Below are 22,628 nucleotides of genomic sequence, written 5' to 3'. Positions count from 1 at the left end.
TCTCCCTCCCAGAGAAACCCACTGTCTGTCAGGACTTCCTGCCTGTGCTGGCTTCTCCTTCCCCCTCCCACACTTCCTCAGGATTTTTTTTCCCCTACATATGACCTGTGTGTTTTTTCTCTCACAGCAAATTTCTTGCAGTGAAAGGAGCTTCAGACTGAGTCATGGTGCTCTCCTGCAGGGGACACCTGCGCTAAAGTGAAACAGCATGTCATCCCTGCGGCCTCAGTGTCCTTCCATGTAACCCTGAGTGCTAAGGGAAGGTTGGCCAGTATCACTTGGGGTGGTGATGTTCTTGACAACTGCTGGGCTCCCCTTTCTACTCTAGGACAATAGTTCATCATCCGATCCTTGGAATTCTCTGCACAAATATAGAAGACACAGTTGTGAATCCTGTTTTTGCCAACATGACACCCTACATACCTTGAAAAGACATACTGCTAAAAACAAAAACAAAAACAAAAACCACCACCGAATGTAAAATAATAAACTCTTCCTAAATACAGAGATACACTTACAGTGAATTTAAGGAAGCCCCCTTGGGAATACAATGATGAAGAAATGTTAAACTAGAAAAATAGAATCTGATACCTGTACAAACAATATATTGTTGTACGTGGGTTCTCAGGGGTTTGGCTACAGTGATCTCTTACTTCCAAGGACTCAGTACTGGATCAATAAGGTCAGACTTGGAATAGAGGATACTGGAAAGGCAAACACCCAATACATTTTTTAGCAATCAGGGAAATGCAAATCAAAACTAAATTGAGATTTCAGCAACAGGAATTTCATAAGGAGGCAGAACATGGGAAAAGGATATATTTCAAGCAATTGTGACTGAGAATTTTTCAGAACATGTATTTTGAGATTTAGAAAACACCAAAGTAAAATTGATAATTATGAAAAATAATCTTCGCTTTTCATAGGGAAGAAAGAAACTCAAGAGATGTAGGTAACTCGTAATATAAGAAAAGGTAAAACAAAGTTATTTGAGGGCATTTTTCATTTCTTAAATATGCATTCAATTAATGTCTACTCAACCCCAAGGGCATAAATAACCTCCATGATAACATTAGACAGAGTAGAGAAATAAAAACTCATATGCTAGAGAAGAACACGTATAAACCAAGCATACATATAACACCTGAGATAAAGCATTCAGACATAAGTGAGTTTAAATAAATATATTTTATTTATATTTACTATTTTCATGACCTTGTTTACAGTGAACACTAGAATTTTGGCTGAAAAAAATTAGATATGGCCAACGCAGAGAACACATATCTCAAGGGTTTTTAATTCAGAAATTTGTGAAGATATCAGAAAAGATTGAAATTGAGCCTACATACTAAATACCACCCATGATACTTTCAGAGTTCAGGTATCAAGCTTCTCCTAACTCCTCAGTAAGAGACTAACACAGGGTGGTACTCTGTGTTAGCTACTTTTCCATCAATATAGTGAAAAACCTGAGATAATTAACTTCTAAGAAAAATAAAATACTTTGTTTTCTTTTTGCTCACAGTCTTAGAGGTTCCAGTCCCCAGTCAGTGGCCCCGTCACTTTGGGTCTACGGAAAGTCTGCACATCATGGTGGGAGAACATGGCAGAGCATGCATCACAGCCAAAGGAGCACAGAGGAGCAAGACAGGAAAGAGGAAGAGGCAGAGGTCCTCCAACCCCCTTCAAGGACAAGCTTTCAATGACCAAGGACAAGTTTTCAATGACCAAGGACTTAACCTCCCAGAGGTCCCACCACCTCCCATTAACTGCACCCTGGGAACCAAACATTTAACACATGAGCCTTTGGGGACATTCAACATCCAAACTACAGTGTGTCCCATGACCTCATCTCCCTCCACTAGGCCTCACCCCTTGAAGATCTGTCACTTCTTAATACTTTACATTGGGGACCAAGATGCCAGCGCATGAGCCTTTGGGGAACAAACCACACCAAATCACAGCACTGCAATGCTGTGTTTCTTGATATGATTTCAAGAAACCAATCAACTTTGCTGCACTGGAGTTGAGTGCATAATTATTCAATTAATTTTATATAATTGCTTTATGCCTTATCTCTTTTTATATTTCACAATAAAATAATTTGAAAAATACCACCACCACCACCAATGGAATAAAGAAAAGGAAAGAAAATTTTCTTTGGTTTGACTTGTAGTCCTTTTTTTTCTGAAAACCTATTTTCTGTTCTCATCTCAAATAGGTCTCTACTGATCAGGTTTTCTCCTGTTTATGAACTTTAAGGATAATGTACAGAGGGTCCACAGCATTTCCTACTCACTTCTTCAAACTGTTACATATTTTTATAGGGCTGAGAATTATTGGCCCTTGTTTTCACTTGTTCTCTTACAATCTCTACTATATTTTTGTGCCCAGAATTGTTTCACGCATGGTGTCCAAGATGCAAATTGTTTCCCAACAATAAAAGACATGAATGCCAGGACTCTTCCTTTGTATTCTTCTACCTTGAGCCTCTAAAACATTTTTTTTAGTGATGTCACAAGAAAACCACAAGGATTGCTGAAAGGAACCTAAATAGGAAATTCCATTTGACAGGCATGCCAGTCTCCTCAAATTCAACTAGACAACTGTGAAATCTGAATCAAATCCAGCAGGTATTCCCACTGAACTCAACAAGCCAATACTCAAAATAATTGTGAGCAAGGGAAGGAACATGAATATCCAAGATGTACTTTAAAAAATGCAATATATATATATATATATATATATTCTCACACATATGCGTGTGTGTGCGTGTGTATTCACAGTTGTCTAGTTGAATTTGAGGGGACTGGCATGCCTGTAATATGGAGTTTTCTATTTAGTTTCCTTTTAGTAACCCCTATAGGGTTTTTGTGTGTGTGTGTGATAACTAAAAGAAAACAAAAATGTTTTAGAGGCTCAAAACATATATATAACATTGTCCACAGTCATCTGCTGTGGCAATGGACCATGGGGATCTCTAGCTTGCATTTTCCCCATAAGGAGAAGTCTGTGTTGGTTCTAAACCAATCTAGGTGGGAGTGTGTGTACATTTCTTCAAATTATAAGAATGTTGGTCCTACATATCAGTGGTACTAGTTAGTTGACTGTCATTTTAAACAATTAAAATTTGATGTCAGTAGGATGGCCAAGTAGAGTGTCCTGTTCTTTATTCTTCTCCACAAAAAAGAAACACAGCAAAGAATAAACGAATATGTTCTGAGGGAGTAACTAAGGAAGTAAGCCAGAGAGGAGAAGAGAAGTGACAAGATCCCCCCAGTACAGAAAAGCCCAAGGTGACACTATAGAAAGGATGAACACTCTAGAAACACCACAGTCTTCCCCACCTGGACAGACTTTTTATGGAAAAAAAAAATGTAAGCTGGAGATCCCCAATGGTCTCCATTGCCACCACAGATGACTCTACAGGTGATTTCCACAGAACTCACAAACCTCAAACAATTTCACCAGCCCACATTTTGTGCCCTCTGTGTCCCATGATCTAAGCTGTTATTATTGGGCACCACTTTGAAACTGTACCCACCAGTTTTCTTCAAGATATTCCATAGAACTTAGAGAGAGGGAAACCCTTCAAACTCATTCTATGAAACAAATGTTGCCCTGTTACAAACACCAGGCAAGAACATGGCAACAATAACAACAGCAAAAGCAAACTAACTATGGTTCAATAGCCACAGTGAGCTTGGGTGTAAAAATTGTTTTACTTATTTGTTTTTTTTTCTTTTTAGATGTAAAAAATTTTAACCAAACACTATCAAATCAAATTTAATAGCATATCAAAAAAATAATTCACTGTTATCAAGTTGGTTTCATCTGGGGACACAAGGATGGTTCAATATGTAAAAATCTCAAAAATGGCTCAAGAAGTGCAAATCAATAAATATAATATTTCATGTCAATAGAATTAAAGGCAAAGCCATGTGGTATGCTCAATAGTTGCAGAAAAAGCATTTTATAAAAATTCAACATTCCTTTCATTATAAAAGCCTTGAACAAATTAGCTAGACATACTTCAACATAATAAGGGGTACATATGACAACCCCACAGCTAACATCATACTGAAGGGGGGAAATCTAAAAGTATTTTCTCTGTAATCAGAAAAAAAAGACAGGACTAGCCACTCTTACTGTCATTATTCAACAATACTAGAATTTTGAGCCAGAGCAAGTAGGCAAGTCAAAGAAATAAAATGCATACCTATAAACAGGAAGGCAGGAAGTTAAATTATCCTTAGTAGCAGATGATATAATTCTCCATATGTCGAAGTCTAAAGACCCCACCAAGAGATTATTAGAAATGATAACAAATTCAGTAAAGTAGCAGAGCATAAAACCAACATAAAAAAAAATTGATAGCTATTCGATTCACCTATAACAAATTTGCTGAAAAAAGAAATCAGGAAATCAATTTCATTCATTCTAGCCACCAAACTAACAAAGAAACAAAATGTCACCACCAACAAAACAAAATCCCAAAGATTAAACTAAATCAAGGAAGTGAAAGACCTCTACAGTGAACATTGCAAAACACTGATTAAACAAGTTAAAGAACACACACACACACACACACACACACACACGTGAGACCTCTCATGTTCATGAATTAGAAAAATTAATATTAAAATTCCCATACTAGCCAAAGTGATTTATGGATTCAATTCAAAATTCCAAAATTCCAATGACATTCTTCATAAAACTAGAAACAAAGTCCTAAAATTTACTTTTGGAAGCACAAAAGACCCTGACTAGCCCAAGCTGTCTTCAACCAAAAGAATAAAGCTGGAAGCACAATACTAACTGATAAATCTAAAAAAAATCTGTAACTTTTAACCTAGAAAGTTCATTTCTGTGTGTATCCTAAGAGATGAGTGTTTATATTTATAAAGACGTTTACAAACCAGCTGTGGTGGTGCTGAAGCAGGAGAATCACAAGTTCAGGGCCCTTTGCCTAGCTTGCAAAAGGCCCTGGATTCAATGTCTAGGACTGACAAAACAAATAAAACTTGTCTAAAAGTACTTAAAAGTATTTTAGTTATTCAAAATAACTAAAATCTGGTGACAATTCAAATGTCAACCTACAATAGAATGGATAAATTGTTGTATGGTCACACACAATGGAATGCTACACAGAAAAGAAAAAGATTGAACTACTGCTACAAATCACAATATGGATAGATCTCAGAAATAATGTCCTATGAGGAAAGGGCATTAAGGTTCTATTAATGCAAAGTTCAAAAACAGAATCAAAACTAACCTAATGTGATAGAGATCAGAATATTGATTACCCTTAAAAGGTTATTGACTGGAAAGAGGAACCATGACTCAGACTTCTGGGTGCTAAAAATATTCTTTTTTAGGATCATGATCTTACTTGGGCTTCTTCCAGGAATAATACCATAAAACAGGAAAAAGATAAAGCCAAAAGAAGCTTTATAGGTAAAATTTTATTTGGGGGCATGATATCAGGGGTGGGGGGACACTAAGGGTAAAACAGGAAAGGATGGAGAGCCAATACAGAGGTGCTATCAGCCTTGTCACCAGTGTGAAAAACTGCGATCTGATCTTGCTGGGACTTTCTGGCCCTCCATACCAATTGTGCCTCTTATTATTTACCTGAGGGGTTTTGGAGGAGCACATATACATGACCTCACACCATCAATAGTTAAGGATGGTCCCATGGGATGTTACCTCCCACGGGTGGAGTTCTGAGTGCTAAGTTCACACATGCTAAGTAGCTTCTTCAGGTGTCCCAGTCACATCATGAGAAAAGTCTTGGGGCAAATGCACAGAGAATGTTCATGGCTGCAGAAATGAGCCTGTCACAATTGCTTCATTAGGGATGGAGGGAAGAACTGGCCTTGATGTAAGGCAGGGTAAAAGAGGTGTCTTGCTACTATATTACTATATTGACAAACAAAAAATATATGTAAACTCAAAAATCAATCTTTTTTTTTTTTCCCAAAGAATGTCTTAGTCCTCCAATATTCAGTAACTAAATACTCGATGCTCAGTAACAGTTACCGAGGCTCCTAGTTACTCCATGCCACCTAGTGGTAAAATACAGACATTTACAAACATCATCAGGTGTTTAAAGAGAAAATTTGCTGTTTCACCATTTCAAACTGAAATTCTGGTGCCTGACGTAGAACTGTTAAACTGCAGTTTATTTGTTGGAACCCTTATCTTAACTCACTATTTTTAAGAAGAACAAACAAGCTTATTTTGGTACTTTTAAGTAAACTGTAAAGATGTGAGGAGGTTTGTAGGTGATAATTTTGCTGTAAATGGCAGAGTTGATTATCTGCCTCTGGGCCATTTCTCCCCTATTTTGTTCCATAGTTACCGTCAGCCTGAAATAAGATCCACATGCTGCATTTGTAATCTACACAATCATAATTCTTCCAATCTTCTTTTGTTAAGAATTTTTGTGTGTAAGTCTATGAGTAACATAGGTCTGTAACTTATTTTATATAATTTCTTTGTAAAGTTTCAGTGTTAGGCAAATTCTGTACTTATAAAATAAATTGAGAGCTGCTTCCCTTTCTATTTGTCAAAGATTTTATATATCATTAGCATTTTTCTCCTCTTAATCATTGATAAAGTTCACTAAGCCTTCTGGTTCAGAATTTTTCTTTATTGGTTGAGTTGAAAAAAATAAATATGTTAATATTTATTTTTAATTTATTTTATTTGATATCTATTGTTTTAATAACAAATTACCATAGAGTTATCACAATATTTACTTTCTCCTCTCAATTTCTGTAAATTATGTTCTTAAAAATTTTTAAAAATTTAATCTACATTCTCAAATGTATTGACATCAAGTTTTTCATTATATTCCCATCTTATCAATTTAATGATAGAGTTTGTGCTAATATCCTTTCTTTTATTCGTGATACTGGTAATTTGATAATTTTTTTTCTCTTTTTATTCATTATTCTTGTTAGGGATATATGAATTTGATTAATCTTTAGAGGAAGTGTTTAATTTTCAACTATTTAGGTATTTTCTAGATGTCTTATTGTTATTGATTCCAAGTTGATTTCCATTGTGATCAGAGAACATATTCAGTGGTTTCAATTCTTCCATATTGAATGAAACTTCTTTAATGGCAGAACCACAGTGAGTGTTCTGTGCATGTTGAAAGAAATCACATTCAGAAGTTGCTCAGGTATAATGTCTGATAGACATATATTGGGTTATATTGGTTGATATTATGGTTCCAATCTTCTGTATACAGATCTTAGTCATTTTGTCTGTCAATTGCTAACAAAAGATATGTTTAAAAATATCTCCAAGCATATTTGCAAAAACGTCTTTTTCAGTGCATATTAGTCATCATAATACACAGGTGCACTTCGCCATAGTCACACATGCATGAAATATAATTTGCTTCATTTTGGTCTCGGGTACTCTTTCCCCTCCCTCTTTCCTCTCCTTTTTCCCCTTTGTCTTCTCTATTAGCATTTCTTCTATTTATTTATTGTATTTTTTATAATTGGTGCTTGATAGATACACACACAGGTGAAATTCACTGGGGGATATCATATATTTGCAGAAGCTTTTTGGTTTGTTGGCATCCCACTTATTGATTCTTAGTTTTATTTCTTGAACTTTAGGAGTCTCCATAAGGAACTTGATGCCTGTGTTGATATATCGGAGTGTTGAGCCTACATTTTCTTCTTGCAGTGGCAGAGCTTCTGGTCTAACTCCTAGGCCTTTGATCCACTTTGAATTGACTTGTGGGCTGGGAGAGAGACAGGGGTCCACTTTCATGCTTCCACATATAGACATCCAGTTTTCCCAGCACCACTACCTTGGTCGGCACCCATTTTATTTATTTTTTAAGAGCTAAATTTTATTTTATTCATTAATTCTGTTATTTTTGTATAAATGTTCTATATTTTTTGAAAAAAATGGTTATTTTTAGTTATATATAACAGTAGGATTCAATTTGACATAATTATAGAATCATAGGATATGTTTTTTATAGTTCATTCTCCACTACTTCTTTCCCTTCTCCCCTCCCCAGTTCTCTTTCCTCTAGTCTTTAGTCTACTGATCTTTCTGGCTGTTTACTTACAGTTTCTTTGTTGTTTGTTTGTTTGTTTGTTTTTAGTGTCTTGTGGATATGCATTATGGTGAGATTCCCTGTGGTATATTCATATATGTAAATAGGAATGTTAGGTCCGATTTGTTCCACTGTCTTCCATTATCCTGTGCCTACTCTCTCTCCTTCAATGCCCTTCCTCTATTCCACTGATATTTATTCTATTTTCATGGAATTCTACCACTCTATTTTCTTTTCTCTTTTTCCCCCTTATTTTGGACTAGTTTTGGTTTATTAGAGAAAACATTTGACCCTTGGCTTTCTGAATTTGTCTTATTTCACTTATATGATAATTTTCAATGATTCTTAAGTTTGGTCTCTTAATGTTATCCCAGCTGTTTTACACATTCTTTTCATGGTCTCTTAACATCTGTTCTTTATTGTCAACTTTATTTTCAAGATTATATACTTTGTCTTGAACTCCTCGGGATTGGTCTTCAATGCCATCTAATCTATTTATGATGCCTTCCTTTCAATCTTTTATTTTCAGGAATTCCATTTGTTTCTTCTGCAGATTCTTTATAGAAATTACCTTTCACTTCCTGTGTTTTCTAAGTTCATGCCTTACACCTTCTTTTATCTTGTTGTACATCTTAACTATGAAATTTCTAAATTCTTTCTCTGATATGTTCTCCATTGCTGAATCAACGGGGCCAGTTGTTGGAATGTCTTGGCTATTTGGTGTGGTTTCTTCCCTTGGTATTTCATACGGCTCTTATGTCTGTCCATCTTCTGGGATGATTATAACTTTTTTAACATAAGGGATTATATAGTAAACTTCTTCCTTTTAAGAGCCCAGGGATATAAATGTGTAACTATTGATAATTTTATTCAATTTGTGTCCTTTGTGGTTCCCAATTCAGCACCACTTTGAGAGAAGCCACAGATCCCTATTTACTGCAATCCTTCGGAGCAAATCCACATACTATTCAATCTTAGGAAAACCCAAAAACTTGTTGATAGTGTTCTCAACAGTTTCTATAACCCAGATATAAACTTGTTGTAAAGTTCTGGAATATGTTGAAAAGTTACTAATCAAACAGTCAAACTGCTAAAACAATATGTAGGGGTTGAAAAGGGAAGAGAGAAATTTGGACAAAAAGAGGAGAGAGAAAGAAGAGAAAAGAAAAAATATAAGAGAAAAAAAATGAACCCTAAAGTAAAAATAAGAGAAAAGCAAATTGGTGGGGTGGAGGAGATTGAAAGTCAACAGGTAATATAACAGGGAAAAGGAGGTAAGAGAAGCAAATATGAACCTAAGCTAGGAAAACAAGGAGAGAATTATTCAAAATAATGCCTTAAAACATTAGAAGAAATACAATCAAATGGGCTGATGGCACAATATCAAATAGTAGGGTAGCAACTATCAAATGTAGAGGAAGAGTGATATATGATCAAAGTTGACATTTCAGCTATTTATGATAAACCATGCCAAGTGAAGAGAATTCTTATTGAATGTCTGTCTGGATTTCATCAGCATCTGAGAAATTTAGAAAGTGTCCATCACTCTTCAGATTTGGGTTCCTCCAGAAATTCTGGGCACAGGAGCCACTCTCCTAGTTGCTATGAACTCTCTACCAGCTGGTTCTCATTTGAACCCAGGGTCCTGAGTCTGGACGCTCTGAGTATGTGGTGTTGTATCTGTTGGCTCTTTCTGTGTGCAGGGGCTCAGAATACCGGGCTCTGGGCTGTTGGTTTGATTGCTGCAGGTAATCACACACCTGCTCCTCTCCACAGGGTCCTCTTCAAAGTGACATAGAGCCTGGTGACTGTCTGCAAGTGTGAGACTTGTGGTTGTGCTTCTCTATGGGAGGTGTGTGGTACAGAGGCATCCCCCTGACCAACACAAATTGGCAGAGCACTGTTCCTGCTGCCAGGAAAGAGGCTCAGCCAGTTCCCCTAGGTTCTGGTTCCCACAGCCTAAGGTTGTGAACCATGGGTGCCACTTCCTTCCAATGCTGAGGACAGAGACTGTCTTCCCTCCTGGGTTCTGAGATCCCATTTCCTGCCACCATCTCTGCCAGGCTCCCATGGACCATGTGCAGACTGATGAGCTAGCCAAACACTTCCTAGGAGTGTCCTGCTCTTGGGTCTGCCTCAACCCATTCCCCTTGTTTGTAATAGAGTGGGATTTGAGGGTTTCAGCCACTTTCAGTTGGTAGTTATCCCTCTACAAGTTCCTTGTAGAGGAACTCCCTCTGGTTCTATTCATTGCTGTTTGAAGGAGGGGTGATGCTGTTATGCCCAAATGGCTGTCATGCCTGGCCTAGCACTCTGTCCACTGCTGGATCTCCTTCAATGATCCTGCTGTTCCTGTTGTGTTTCAACTTGGCCTGCATTTTCCCAGCTACTGCTCAAGTAGTGAGCTTTTATCATTTTCATCTTCCTTTCTCTCTCTGTTGCCCCCACCTTCTCAATTCTCTGCTTTGGGTTTAAGGTTAAGGCATTCTATCCTTATTTTCTGCTCTAGTTACCAATCTACAAGTCTCTCCAGAACTCATACTGTCTGATATGGGGTCTTAGAACATGTATGCTGTCCCCATCTGTCGTCAGCTGTTCCTTCACTGCCTCCTTTCTTCTTCTATCTTCTAGGAGATTTTGATGTACAGAAGGAAGGCACAGAATCTGTCAGGCATCCCAGGAGGATGTTTTGAAAGGCCATGAGGACACTGTATAAGAACATGGGGCGAGAGGTGAGGAAGCTCTCGGTGGTTAGGAAAGGGGGACGCAACATGGAAAGTTTGTGACTATCTCTTGGTAGGTAGAAAGCTTTTTTGTTTACTTGTTTGTTTGTTTTTGTGTGTGTAGTGATGTTTAAAACTCTGGAATCTAGGATTCTGGTTTTCTGTCATGAGCCTAGGAGCTCCTACTGCAGACAAAGCACAGACGACACACATTCTCTAGGGTCTGACTCACAAATGGTAGATCTGCAGCCAAACTCCTTCAAAAGCAAATAGATGGATACCACCAAGGAACAAATGAAAAAACTACACAAAAGATGTGATCTTGAAGCTGCTACAGCAGAGGAGGGGGGTGGACAGCAACTGGGACGGTAGTGATTTGGGCTTTGGGGACATAAAATTGAAGGCAAAAAAGTAGACCACTAAGGTCAAAGTGTGGTTCACAGGGAAGCCAGCAACTGAGAGTTTGGGGGAGACAGCCCAGATGTGCAAATCAGAAAGGGAATAATGCAAAGGGGCAAGTGGACAGAATAACAGAAAATGCACAAGATCCGGGGCTCAATCCTCAGCACTGAAAAAAAACCAAAAGTCCCTATTGATAAGATGACTTTTCAGTGCCATATAAAACTTGTTCTATGGCAGTCAAAATAGGAGAAGATCAATGGGATAGAAGCTGGTGATGTGAGAGAAGCTGGAATCTTAGAAGAAAGCCCAAACTAAAGGGAAATGGGAAACTGAGTAGGAGGCTCAGGGTTTTGGCCAGGAGCAGAATTTTCTTGTTTCAGACAGTAAACATTTTTCTGCTGGTTGGAGAAGGAAAGTAAGAAGAGAGTTCTGCGGGGATAGGTTTTGTTTAGAACAGAAATCAAAGAAAAACTTTTCAGAGAGAAAACAATAACAAGTGCAAGTGCCATGCTGTGACAGTGAAATTGATAAGAACTGGGGCAATTGACCAGTTAGACAGAAGAGGGTGTGTGTGTGTGTGTGTGTGTGTGTGTGTGTGTGTGTGTGTGTTTGTGCTGGTAGTTTACACCTAGAGATTAAGAGTGCCATGATGGTGCTATCATAAATGCCCTTGACTGGAGGTCCCTGTAGTCTTCTGGAGGGTGTTTACAGAGAGAGCAGGGGACCCTGTAATAAGCAAATGCCACCTAAGATAAATGTGCTCCTTCTGTGCTTCGCATTCTGAGTCTTCCCATTCTGGTGCCATTTTTTCCCAATTCTCTCCTTCCAAGTATCTCATTTCTCCCCATTGTTTCTATTCTTTTGCTACATACAGGGTTTGAAGATCCTATTACCGTCCATATCAGCAAGACTGCATCCTTTTACAACAATTCCTGGGTACAAGGTAAATGCTCAGTTGGGTTGCATGAACTGTAGACTCGCAGCTGGGACAGCCAGCTCTGATACTATCATTTTCCTGTATCCCTGGTCCAGGGGCAAATTCAGCAACAAGGAGTTGAGTGAACTGGAAACATATTTCCGAAACTACTTCACTAGTGTCTCTCAGGCAGTTCACACTGGTCTATTACAATTTGATTGTGAGTTCAGTTCCCTCAATTGGGAGGGTGGTGCATGGGGTATCTCTCTGTGAGTTTTTATTCCTCTAGGAAATCGCATACTCTGTTCTGAATCTTACTCCATTCTCTCCATCATAAAATTATAATCACACAGTTGGGCAAGTTCTATAAACCAGATCCTTCAAACACTTCTGTCTTCTGCTACTTATGAACTGCTTTCTCATTGATTGCAGGACTATATTTTTTCATCCTGCCTTAGAGATATATCTTGTGGCCACCCTTTTCCCAGATCTCTAGTTATGTAGCCTCCTCACTCTTTGGTTAACTCTTTAAAGTGTGATTTTCCTCTCCCCCGTTGAATCTCTTCAGCCTTCCCTGTCTGCACAGTCATTGTAACCACAGGATGCACTTACCCTAGCTTGTTACAATCTCAGACTCACAACTTCCCCCTCCCACACAGTTCCATGTACCTTTGAACAATCTTCCATTTTTTTCAAATCATTCATCTCTTCCTCTACCTCCAACTCCTATCAGTTCCCTTTTCTGTGCACCTGTGATTCAACCAGAATTGGTTCCATTCCTGTAAATCTCCAAAACTTCTCCTTTCCACTTCTATTGTGTGTTGCTTCTACTCATTCCATTTTATCCTTTTTAAATTCCCTTTGTCCTTTAATTCATTGAATCCCTCTTCCCTAGGTCCCTTTGATATACAGATGGCAGCAGGCTGTGAGATGCACTCAGGGAAGAACTTCATAACCTTTTTACAGTTAGCTGTTTAAGGAACTGATTTCCGAGTTTTCAGAATGAAACATGGTTGCCTTCTCCAGAGGGAGGAAGAAAGGGCCAAGATTTCTGCAGACTACTCAGTCTGAACCCAGCCTTCACACACAGGATGCCCAGGCTTCTCAGTGACACCTGCCCCTGATTCATCTTGGGTCTTCTTGATGCAGGGAAGGCTCATCTCCAGTGACAAGGTCAGTACTGTACCCATTCTCCAAGAACTTTGTAATCTAAAAGCAAATTGAGAATAAGAAGGGGTCACAAAGGAGAGGAGGGTGAGTGGCATGTTCAGAAGTGGGAAAGATGGACCTATCAGAGGTGATGGGATTTGAACCACTCAGGTATCTTCTTGTCCACCTGTGAACCTCTTTTCTGTCCTTTTCAGTGAAGCCTGAGGCCTGGCTGTCCAGTGGTTCCAGTCCTGGGCCTGGCCGTCTGCTGCTGGTGTGCCACGTGTCTGGCTTCTACCCAAAGCCCATGTGAGTGATGTGGATGCGAGGTGAGCAGGAGCAGTTGGGCACTCAGAGAGGTGTCATCCTGCCTAATGCAGATGGGACGTGGTATCTCCGAGCAACCCTGGATGTGGCAGCTGGGGAGGTAGCTGGCCTGGCCTGCAGGGTGAAGCACAGCAGCCTAGGGGGCAGGACCTCGTCCTCTACTGGGGTGGTAAGAGTGGGACCCAGGCTGGAGATGGGAGGTTGTGATCCTCTAGAAGAACAGAAGGACCATCTATAAATTTGGGATTGGGGGATTTCAGACCTAAAAAAAGACAAGTAAGTTAATCAAAGGCATAGAAGAGTTAAAAACTGAGGAATGAGTAGATGCAGGAGGATATCGTGGGTTGATAAAGTATTCATCTCTGAAAAGGGATTTGAGAAAAAGTGGGGAGAAAGATTGGTGAGGTAGACAAACCAGAGAAGCCCAGGTTAATACAATTAAACAGGAAGCAAATTGGGTAAAACAGGGAATGGATTTAAAATAACCTCCTTGGTGTCCATTTGAATCTGCAGAGCATCACAGTTTCCTGGGCTTGATCTTGGCCATGGAGGTGGCCCTGGCTCTTCTGATAGGTCTTGCATATGGTTTAGGAAGCTCTGGTGAGTTCTTTGTATTCATTTTTTCCTATTCTTCCCTCATTCCCCACTTTTATTACCATTTTTTTCTTTCTCCTCACTTTTACTTTTATCCTTAGTCCCTTTCATATTTTTTTTTTGTCTCCTCAGTTCTTACCTCCACCTTATGAATTTCTGTAATTTGCTCTGTTCTCATTTGGTTCACTTTAGGACAAACCGTGAACCTCTGCAGTGCTCTCCCTTTGAAATGAGGACCCAGTAACCCAGCTGCTCATCATACACCTCAACACCACGTGGTGATGACATCACTTCAACTCTCCTCGTGAAACCTTTATAATTTATTGCTACTTCATGATCAGTTAACCAAGAAATGCTCAGTGTAAGCTTGCAGGATTTGTTGTTCTCACCTGAATTCTGGGGGTTTAAAATTCAGTTTTTTAACTCCATCTTGTTCGATATTAATTGATCATTAGGTGCATTCTACACACCTTCACAGCTTACATCCTTCCCAGGACCTTCCTTGATTCCCAGTGGAAAGCAGTCTGTCTCTCATCTATGTTCCCCCACATTTCAACTGCACTTTGCTATCCATACCCCTCACTCCCTAGCTTCTCTGGCAGTTGTGTAGGTTCTTTTCCCCTTTTAATATTAGAAACTTGAGAGCAAAGTGCATGTCTTTTTAATGTCTATAACCCTGGGGAAGTGTCTTGCCTGCACATAACATGTTCTTAAGAAAAACAGTATTTAATTTAAGCCAAATGTTTAATATTTTAAAATTTTCTCCTTTCCTGACATCTGTGTTACAGTTGAGGTATTTGATGTGCCTCTTATTAAAAGTCTTCTCACTTTGCCAAGATATTTCAAGCTATCCTAGTTTTACAATTTCTTCTCTGAGCCTCTGAGAAGAAACACAACTTTGCATCTTTCCCCTTTTGTTATTCAACTGTAGAGAATTAGTATAGTGGAACTATTGTTCCAAAGATTTTAAATTGAAAGAGCTGGGGAGGATGAAGTTTCTCAATATTCAATGTTTTGATAGTCAAATGGCAGATTGATCACATTGGGGGTTGGTAGAAAGGTAGAATCTGGCCTCTGATGTTAGACTTATGAACTATTCTTTACATTTAAAAAAAATCAACAGTAGATTCACTGGGTGCATTAAAACTTGAAAGGCGAAATGAATTACAGTAGATGGGTTAGAGAGAGAAGATGGGAGGGGAAGGGAGGGGAGGGGGGATAGTAGAGGATAGAAAAGGCAGCAGAATACAACAGACACTAGTATGGCAGTATGTAAAAAAGTGGATGTGTAACCGATGTTATTCTGCAATCTGTATATGGGGTAAAAATGCGAGTTCATAACCCACTTGAATCAAATATATGAAATATGATATGTCAAGAGCTTTGTAATGTTTTGAACAACTAATAAAAAAAAAACTTGAAAGGCGTCTGATATAGGTAGTATTTGGAATATGATACAAGTGTGTCACTGAAGAGAAAAGAATCATAAAAGAGAGTATTGTTCCTAAGGATTAATACAGGGTCCAAGTAAGTAATGTACATACAGTACGTTGCTGTCATTATTCATTGTAGTTATATTCTATACAGTGGCTGCTGCAAATACTGGATTAGTGAACACTGAACCATGTTACTAAGGTAAAAACAGGGTTAGAAGTTTATAATGTTTTTGTTAAACATTAAATACATAACTTTGTTTTTGTATATTTGTTTTAAAATATATTATTTAAATGCAGTTAAATAAATTGCAAATAATTATTTAAATGCAGTTTTTTTTTTTTGTACTAAAACACTACCTGAAAAGTGTATAACAATTTCCTGACTTGAATAATGTGTTTGTAGATTTCTTTGGCTTTCAGCTTTGCTACAATTCTCTCTACTTAAAAAAAAAATTTACTTTGTCTCAATAAAAAAATAAATTTAGCTGCTTTTACAAAGCTTACTCATATTATTATATCTGTTACTATAAAAAAATGCTCACTTACTAATCAGATTTCCTCTTTTCCCTGGTGTTCTGTATTGTTTATTCATTAAAATTGAAATCACAGCCAACTGCACTCTAAACCCAAAGTTCATCTAACTCATTTAGTTACTCGTTAAGGCACTTTTTAGCCTTTTTGAGTTAAAAAAACAGTAGATAGCCCTTCTGCAGTATGTTTTGGGGTCATTTTAATTCACAAAATCAGTAGCAAAGGACACAAAAATATGGGGAAAAAATGGTGCTGAATAGACCACAGAAAGATGCTTGTCCTGTAGTGAGGAGTGAAACCAGAGGCAGAACATCACCTCCTGTGACTTTTCTAGGGAGTGTGTAGGGGCTCGCTCGGTCCTGCAGAAGCCCTCGGAACAGCTGAGGATGGTGTGGCAACGGAATCGAAAAGAGACCTCTGGAGACCAGTTTCCGAGAGCTCGATCCACTTTATTATTTCATAGGCAAGCTTTTAAGCATAGCCTGTCACTGGACAGATTTATCTGAGGGTCATAATGATCCGAAGAGCCAGAAACATACTTACAAGCAGTAACCAATGGATTAGTAGTAGGTCAGTGGCAGAAAAGCAGAAGGCAAAGAACATGCTGTGCACCTGAGAGAGGCCAGGTTACCATGGAGATGGGGCTGAGTGTGGTTAGTGTGCTCACCACAACTTCCAGATTCAGTGTGCTGAACCCTGAGAGCCTCTCACATAGGCAACGTAGGCCACTTCCCAACTCTTGGGCCCAAGGAGCATGACCTTCATGTGACTCAAGTGTCGCACCACAGTGCACAGATCCATAAAAAACTGAGTATTGATTTGGGGTTACAAGTGAAGATCAATAAATAGACAAGTTAGCAAATACAGAAATCTTGATTATGAAGGTGGACTTAATGACAGTGTGAGTCAAGATATCCATGATTAACTTCAATTTCTTTAAAATTCCTAAATGGATTCAATAGCTCCTAGGCACCTACTATATACTTATTATGCAGTAGGTGCATATTGAGTATAAAATAATGGAGAAAAAAAAAAGATCATCACTGGGCCTGGGTATATAGCTCAGTAGCTCAGTTGGTAGAGTGCTTGCCTCGCATGGACAAGGCCCTGGGTTCATTCTCCAGCACCACACACACACACACATGCACACAAAAAGTATGAGCTTGAAAATGTTCTTTAAAAAATTGAATTCTGCTCTTTATTATTTTTTGGCCTTTCTTAGGTTTCTCATTGAGCAACTTATTTGAGCTCAACTTGGAAAAAGGGACTTAGCCTCGTGTTGCTTAGGGAACTGAGAAGAGGGGACCCAGGGCAAGGGGAATATCCAGAGAGACCAGGCCATGTAAGATATTTTCCTATGTTTTTTTTCTCCTGAAAAATTAATCCATCCATCCATTCATTCATCACAATTCAATTTTTTACTATTTGCATAGCAAACATATGCACTGAGAGTAGATCCAAAATGTAGTTAAACTTTTGGGAAGTGAAGTTGTCATGAGAGAAAAGGCAAACATGAAAAGCAGGAGAAGGGGGCAATCAAACATTGGGACACTTCAGACTTTCTACTTGGAACAGACATGACTGGCTCCAGTCTGTCTAGCTTCCCGTTCTTTTTACCACATTTGCATGGCAGCCATGGGGTCGATTAACTCCACTCTCAACTGCAGTGATCAGCCTAAGACAATCTTGAGAACTCATCCTTGAGAAAGTGATAAGCTAAAGAATGGACAGGCAACGTATCATTCAAGGTAGTCATTCTATAGTTTCCACTTACCTTTGTTAGATAAGTGAGTCTGGGTATGTACCTGTCCTAAGCTGGCTCGGTTTATAAGGAGCCTAAATCTGTGATGTTAGTAAGGGGAAAGTGATACTCTCTTTTTTTCTGAATGTTATCATGTAGGATATAAAGCTTAAACCAGCTCAAATTATTTTTTCAACTCCGGAACAGCAAGTCTATGTATTAATCAAATAGTCAAGAATGTAGTGACAATAGACTCACAGAAGAGTTTAGATTAAACAGTATCCAAAGCCTGAATGATCCCTGAAATTCTCAGTCATGTCACCCAATAAAATTTCCCTTAGTATTTTCAGCTCATTATGATGGTGTCCTCTTGTTGGTGACTGAAAGCATCCTGCCCAATGTACCAGGCTTCGGGTGATTCAGCTGATTTCTACTTTTGGTTGCAAATTATTTTTCTACTTCCCTCTTCATTCTTCTCTGTTCTAAGATTGGTTATTACTTAAAATTGATTCCTATATTTTGCTTTTTCTTATAAACTTTTATACTAACTTGATTTTTAACTGTGGCACTTGGATCCATACCCCTCCTGTACTCTTCATGTGTTTTTGTCAACCAGTGACCAGAAATCAAAGCGGTTTTTATGCTGCTGGGTAAGCGAGTGATTTTGAAACATTTTTTGATCTTCATTCTTTTGTCCATCTAAATGTAGGCAAAAAATGTATTTTCTCGGGGCCTTCAAAAGGATAAAAGATTATCTAGCACAACCATTTTAATGTTATGAAAACAACAGTTCAACATGTAAGATATTTCTCATGGAATTCCTCCTGACAAAATTTATTCATTTGTCCATGTATTTATTCATCAGTTCAACTTTTTGTGTGGGGAACATATTCATTGAGAGTAGTTCCAAAATTTATAAAATCAGTCCTAGCTCCAAGATATTGAACATATAATTAATAATCTCTATTTCCCAGCTAGTTCCATCTTTGATGGTTAGATTTCATCATACAGAGTCAAACTTCATGCAGTTTTATGTACTTTTCCTCAGATTTTCTTCTTACTATATCATTTTCTATAAAGATCTCTGAAAAAAAAAAATTGTTATTTCTTTCTCTATTGCCGGGCTTGATCAACAACACGGAATAAATAGAGAGCTTTTTCTCTCTGATTATATATTCTTGTTGGTTTCCTGAGCAAGCTTTGTGCTCCAGGAACGTATGCATATGTTCATGTTTAGGGAACAGAAATTTCCTATAAAGTTAAAAAAAAAGGATGGAAACCCCAACTATAAAATGTGAAGCAGGCTTGCCTGGCTGACATGTTAACTTGCTAAGATTTCATAATTGGAAGGAGTTGGCTGTATCCTCAGAATTACTGGGCAGGCTGGGGAAGTGGGGAAGTGGTGAGGGTTAAGCATCTCCATTTGTGAAGACATGCAAGGAGATGGGTGTTGTGCTCCACCCCTCCTTGCACCATCTCCTGGACATGCGATGGAAAGTACCTTGAACAAATTGAAAGACGATTTTAAAAATGTAGAAGTTTTTTAAACATTTATTTATTTATGTATCTTTAGTTTTAGGTGGACACATTATTTTGTTTTTCTGTGGTGCTGAGGATCGAACCCAGTGCCTCATGCATGCTAGGCGAGGGCGCTACCACTGAGCCACAACCCCAGTCCCCCCCCCCAAAAATGTAAAATTTTGTTGAATAGTAAGAGTGTAACTTTTTATCTGATGTGTTTTTCTAACTTATTGATTAATTAACTGTAAAGGAACACCTGCGGAGAAATACCTGTGGAGGTGGCACATAAGAGAACAGGCACAGACACACAAAGTGTAAGCAGACAGACAGGAGGAGCAGAGAGCAGTGAAGTGAAGTGGTGAAGAAGTCTGGAAATGAAGGGTCCGCTCCCTGCTGCCTGGGAGTTTATTAACTCAAAGAACACATACCGCCCATTACCATGACTGTATTCTAATTAGTATTTTTTTTTTAACCTGAGTGCTAGCTAATAGAGATAAGGTCCAGGTTAATACAAACACAGAGCCCCTTCTCTCCAAGAACATTGCTAAGAAAAGCAGCTAGTGCCTGCATAGTTGTCTTATTCCCTCAGAGGGAGGGGGCTGGGCATTCCAACTGTGGGAATCAGGGTGCCAGTTACCCTGCCAGTTATCCCCGGGAGTTTGCTCACCAGGAGAATGTTTTCCTGTCTATTTCCATGGTCTGAATACCTACAGCTCTCCTTTGTTTTTTAAGGCCTTCTGGATGAAAAATACCTGTTTTCTTCTTAATCCTAGCAAGGGGAAATAGAGGACAGGCATTGACAAGCAGCAAGTGCAACACAACAATCCCAATAGCAGCAAACTTCCACCTATGAATAATTGTTTGAACCAGATGCAATTGGGTAACCATGAAGTTAACCAGTCTAACAAGTCTACACCTTCATCATCTTGCTGGACCTTCTAATGATATATTTAAGGTAATTTAATGCTCTTAAAATAGAATTACTGTTATCGCTTAAATTGAAGCAGCACATCCTTTATGTGTTTTATCCTCACATCCTTTATGATGTAACAACAACAAATAATCAATAGCAGCCTGGTTATCAAGAATGTCCTGGCGATGTTGTTTTTGTTCTTCATTAAGCATATTAATGGCCAGAGAGGTAGGATTAGTACTTTTTTTTACCACAGCACAGGCCAGGTTCATAGTGGTTTTGTAAGCCCCAACAGCTAGTCCAGGGAAACCCACTATGGAAAATGTCAAAGCGTCAAATTCTGCCTTTGAGAGACGATGTACTGAATCATCACAGTTTTCATCAAGGGGAATAGACCTTTTATGAATACGTTGTGCATGATGGTGGCCCATTAAATCCTAGGAGGATGGTGAGAACACAGTTAATCTGCTGCAACATTCTTGCAGGTATATAACAATTTTCGCCAAGTGAACCTAAATATTATAATGGGTTCTAAAACTCCAGGAGTCTGACTTAGAACTAAGTTTCACACAAGTGGGGTACAACAGCAGATTAACATTATCACAAGAATCAAAACATTTACAGAGTTTGATGTAAGTTTAGCAAACAAAGCAGTAACTAAGTTTTCCAGAGTACATTTTAAGCCCCTTTGAGCCAACAGCTGTAGAGCTGAGGCTGTTAATGATTTTATATGTCCCCAACTCACTGGAAGTCTAGAAGCTTGGGATCCTCTTTTCATGTTTCTTATCTGTCCTTCTTTAATGCTTCCTCTCTTTTGAGGAGAGTTTCCTCTTGTTTGGTGGGACTCTCCTCATCCAGGATCAAATGAAACTTGGGAATCAAGGTGTGAAGTTCCCGATGTCCATTCACAATGGATAGAGCTCATGCATGAAGCTGGAGTCCAAGCAGGATCTGTTGGTGTGAGCACAGCAGACTATCCTTTTCCCCATGTGGTCAGAGGCATAGGGTCTTGTCATCCTGGGTCTGGTGGAACCCTATATTTTACATAAATTCTTAGTAATGGCTGTTTAGGAATACAATGTCTATCCAAAGCAGACAACCAATTGTGAATATTAACTTTGCATTCCATATTGAGCACATTAACTGTAAATAAAACAATATTTAAAGCATTATTAATATGAGAGAGGCTAGATTGCCCCTTTTTTTGTTTTAGTTTTAAAAGGCAAGTTTCAAGAGTATGATGCACTCATTTAACCAGTTTGTTCAGTAGGATTATGAGGAATTTTATGATTTAAAATTATATTTCATTGATTACAAAATTGTGCAAAAGCACAAGATATACATTATCCATTTTCTAAATAAGCAGTCTTGCCCATGGTGGAAAGCAAAGCAATAAGTGAGAAATGCAAGCAAATACATTTTTATACCTGTGGGCACTAGCTTAAATAAATCCAGAATGGGTAGTAATAAAAACATGAAAAAAAGGAGTGAAATAAGTAACATCCATTTACCATTGTGCATTAAAATGTAGGCCTGGGTTCACAAATTTTTATATAGGGTTCATAAGTATACACAGTGGGAACAATTGCATGAAACTTTTGAGAAGATATGAAAAATGTTTTCATTAGTGATCGAGTATTTTGATGAAAAAATCCATGAGATTTCACAGCATTTGAAAAAAAAAGGATAAGCAGATTTCATATCTTCATCTGTGTGAGCGTCAACCTCCATCAAAAGTTTAGAAATCTTGGTGTGGCTATATCTATGAGCAAGGAAGATAGGAGATGCATGATGCTATAAAAGAGTTTAAAGGGTTTAAAAAAGAGACAGTGAATTGGAATCCAAATGAGGGCATAACCCAACCATGGAAATATGAAGCACAAGCTTAACTATATATTGAGAACTTGTAATAACATTTAAAATAGTAGAAAACAATTTCAGCATCAGGATAAAGGTAGCTAACTCAGCTCACTGTGGAGAATTTTGAGGTAGAGTATAATAGTCCATTCAAAATTAATAAAAACAGATATTACTCCTCTTTGTTTACCTGTTTGTTTACACCATTATTTCATCTATAAGAGGAACAGTAGGAATTAAGGAAAATGGATATAATTAAGGAACCTGATATAACAAAGAGAATTGTTCATCATGAGGCATGTGAAACACAATGAGCACTAAAATTTTAGCTAATACAGCTTGATAATAGGATGAATGGTACGTATTAGAGATATAAAGTTTTTTTCATAAGGTGCAAAACATGAATATCCATGCTTGTTAAAGATA

At 38.3% G+C, this 22,628-nt stretch overlaps 1 pseudogene; it reads left to right on the top strand.

Annotated features, from left to right (window-relative positions):
* The first annotated feature begins 10,812 nt into the window (after positions 1 to 10,812).
* LOC114079131 (T-cell surface glycoprotein CD1b-3-like) overlaps positions 10,813 to 22,628 on the top strand; it is a 58,583-nt pseudogene continuing 46,767 nt past the window's right edge.

This window comes from Marmota flaviventris, chromosome 10, assembly GCF_047511675.1.
Source record: "Marmota flaviventris isolate mMarFla1 chromosome 10, mMarFla1.hap1, whole genome shotgun sequence".
NCBI lineage: Eukaryota > Metazoa > Chordata > Mammalia > Rodentia > Sciuridae > Marmota > Marmota flaviventris.
Note: the sequence above shows the minus strand (reverse complement) of the source record. Positions and strands in the feature narration are given on the sequence as shown.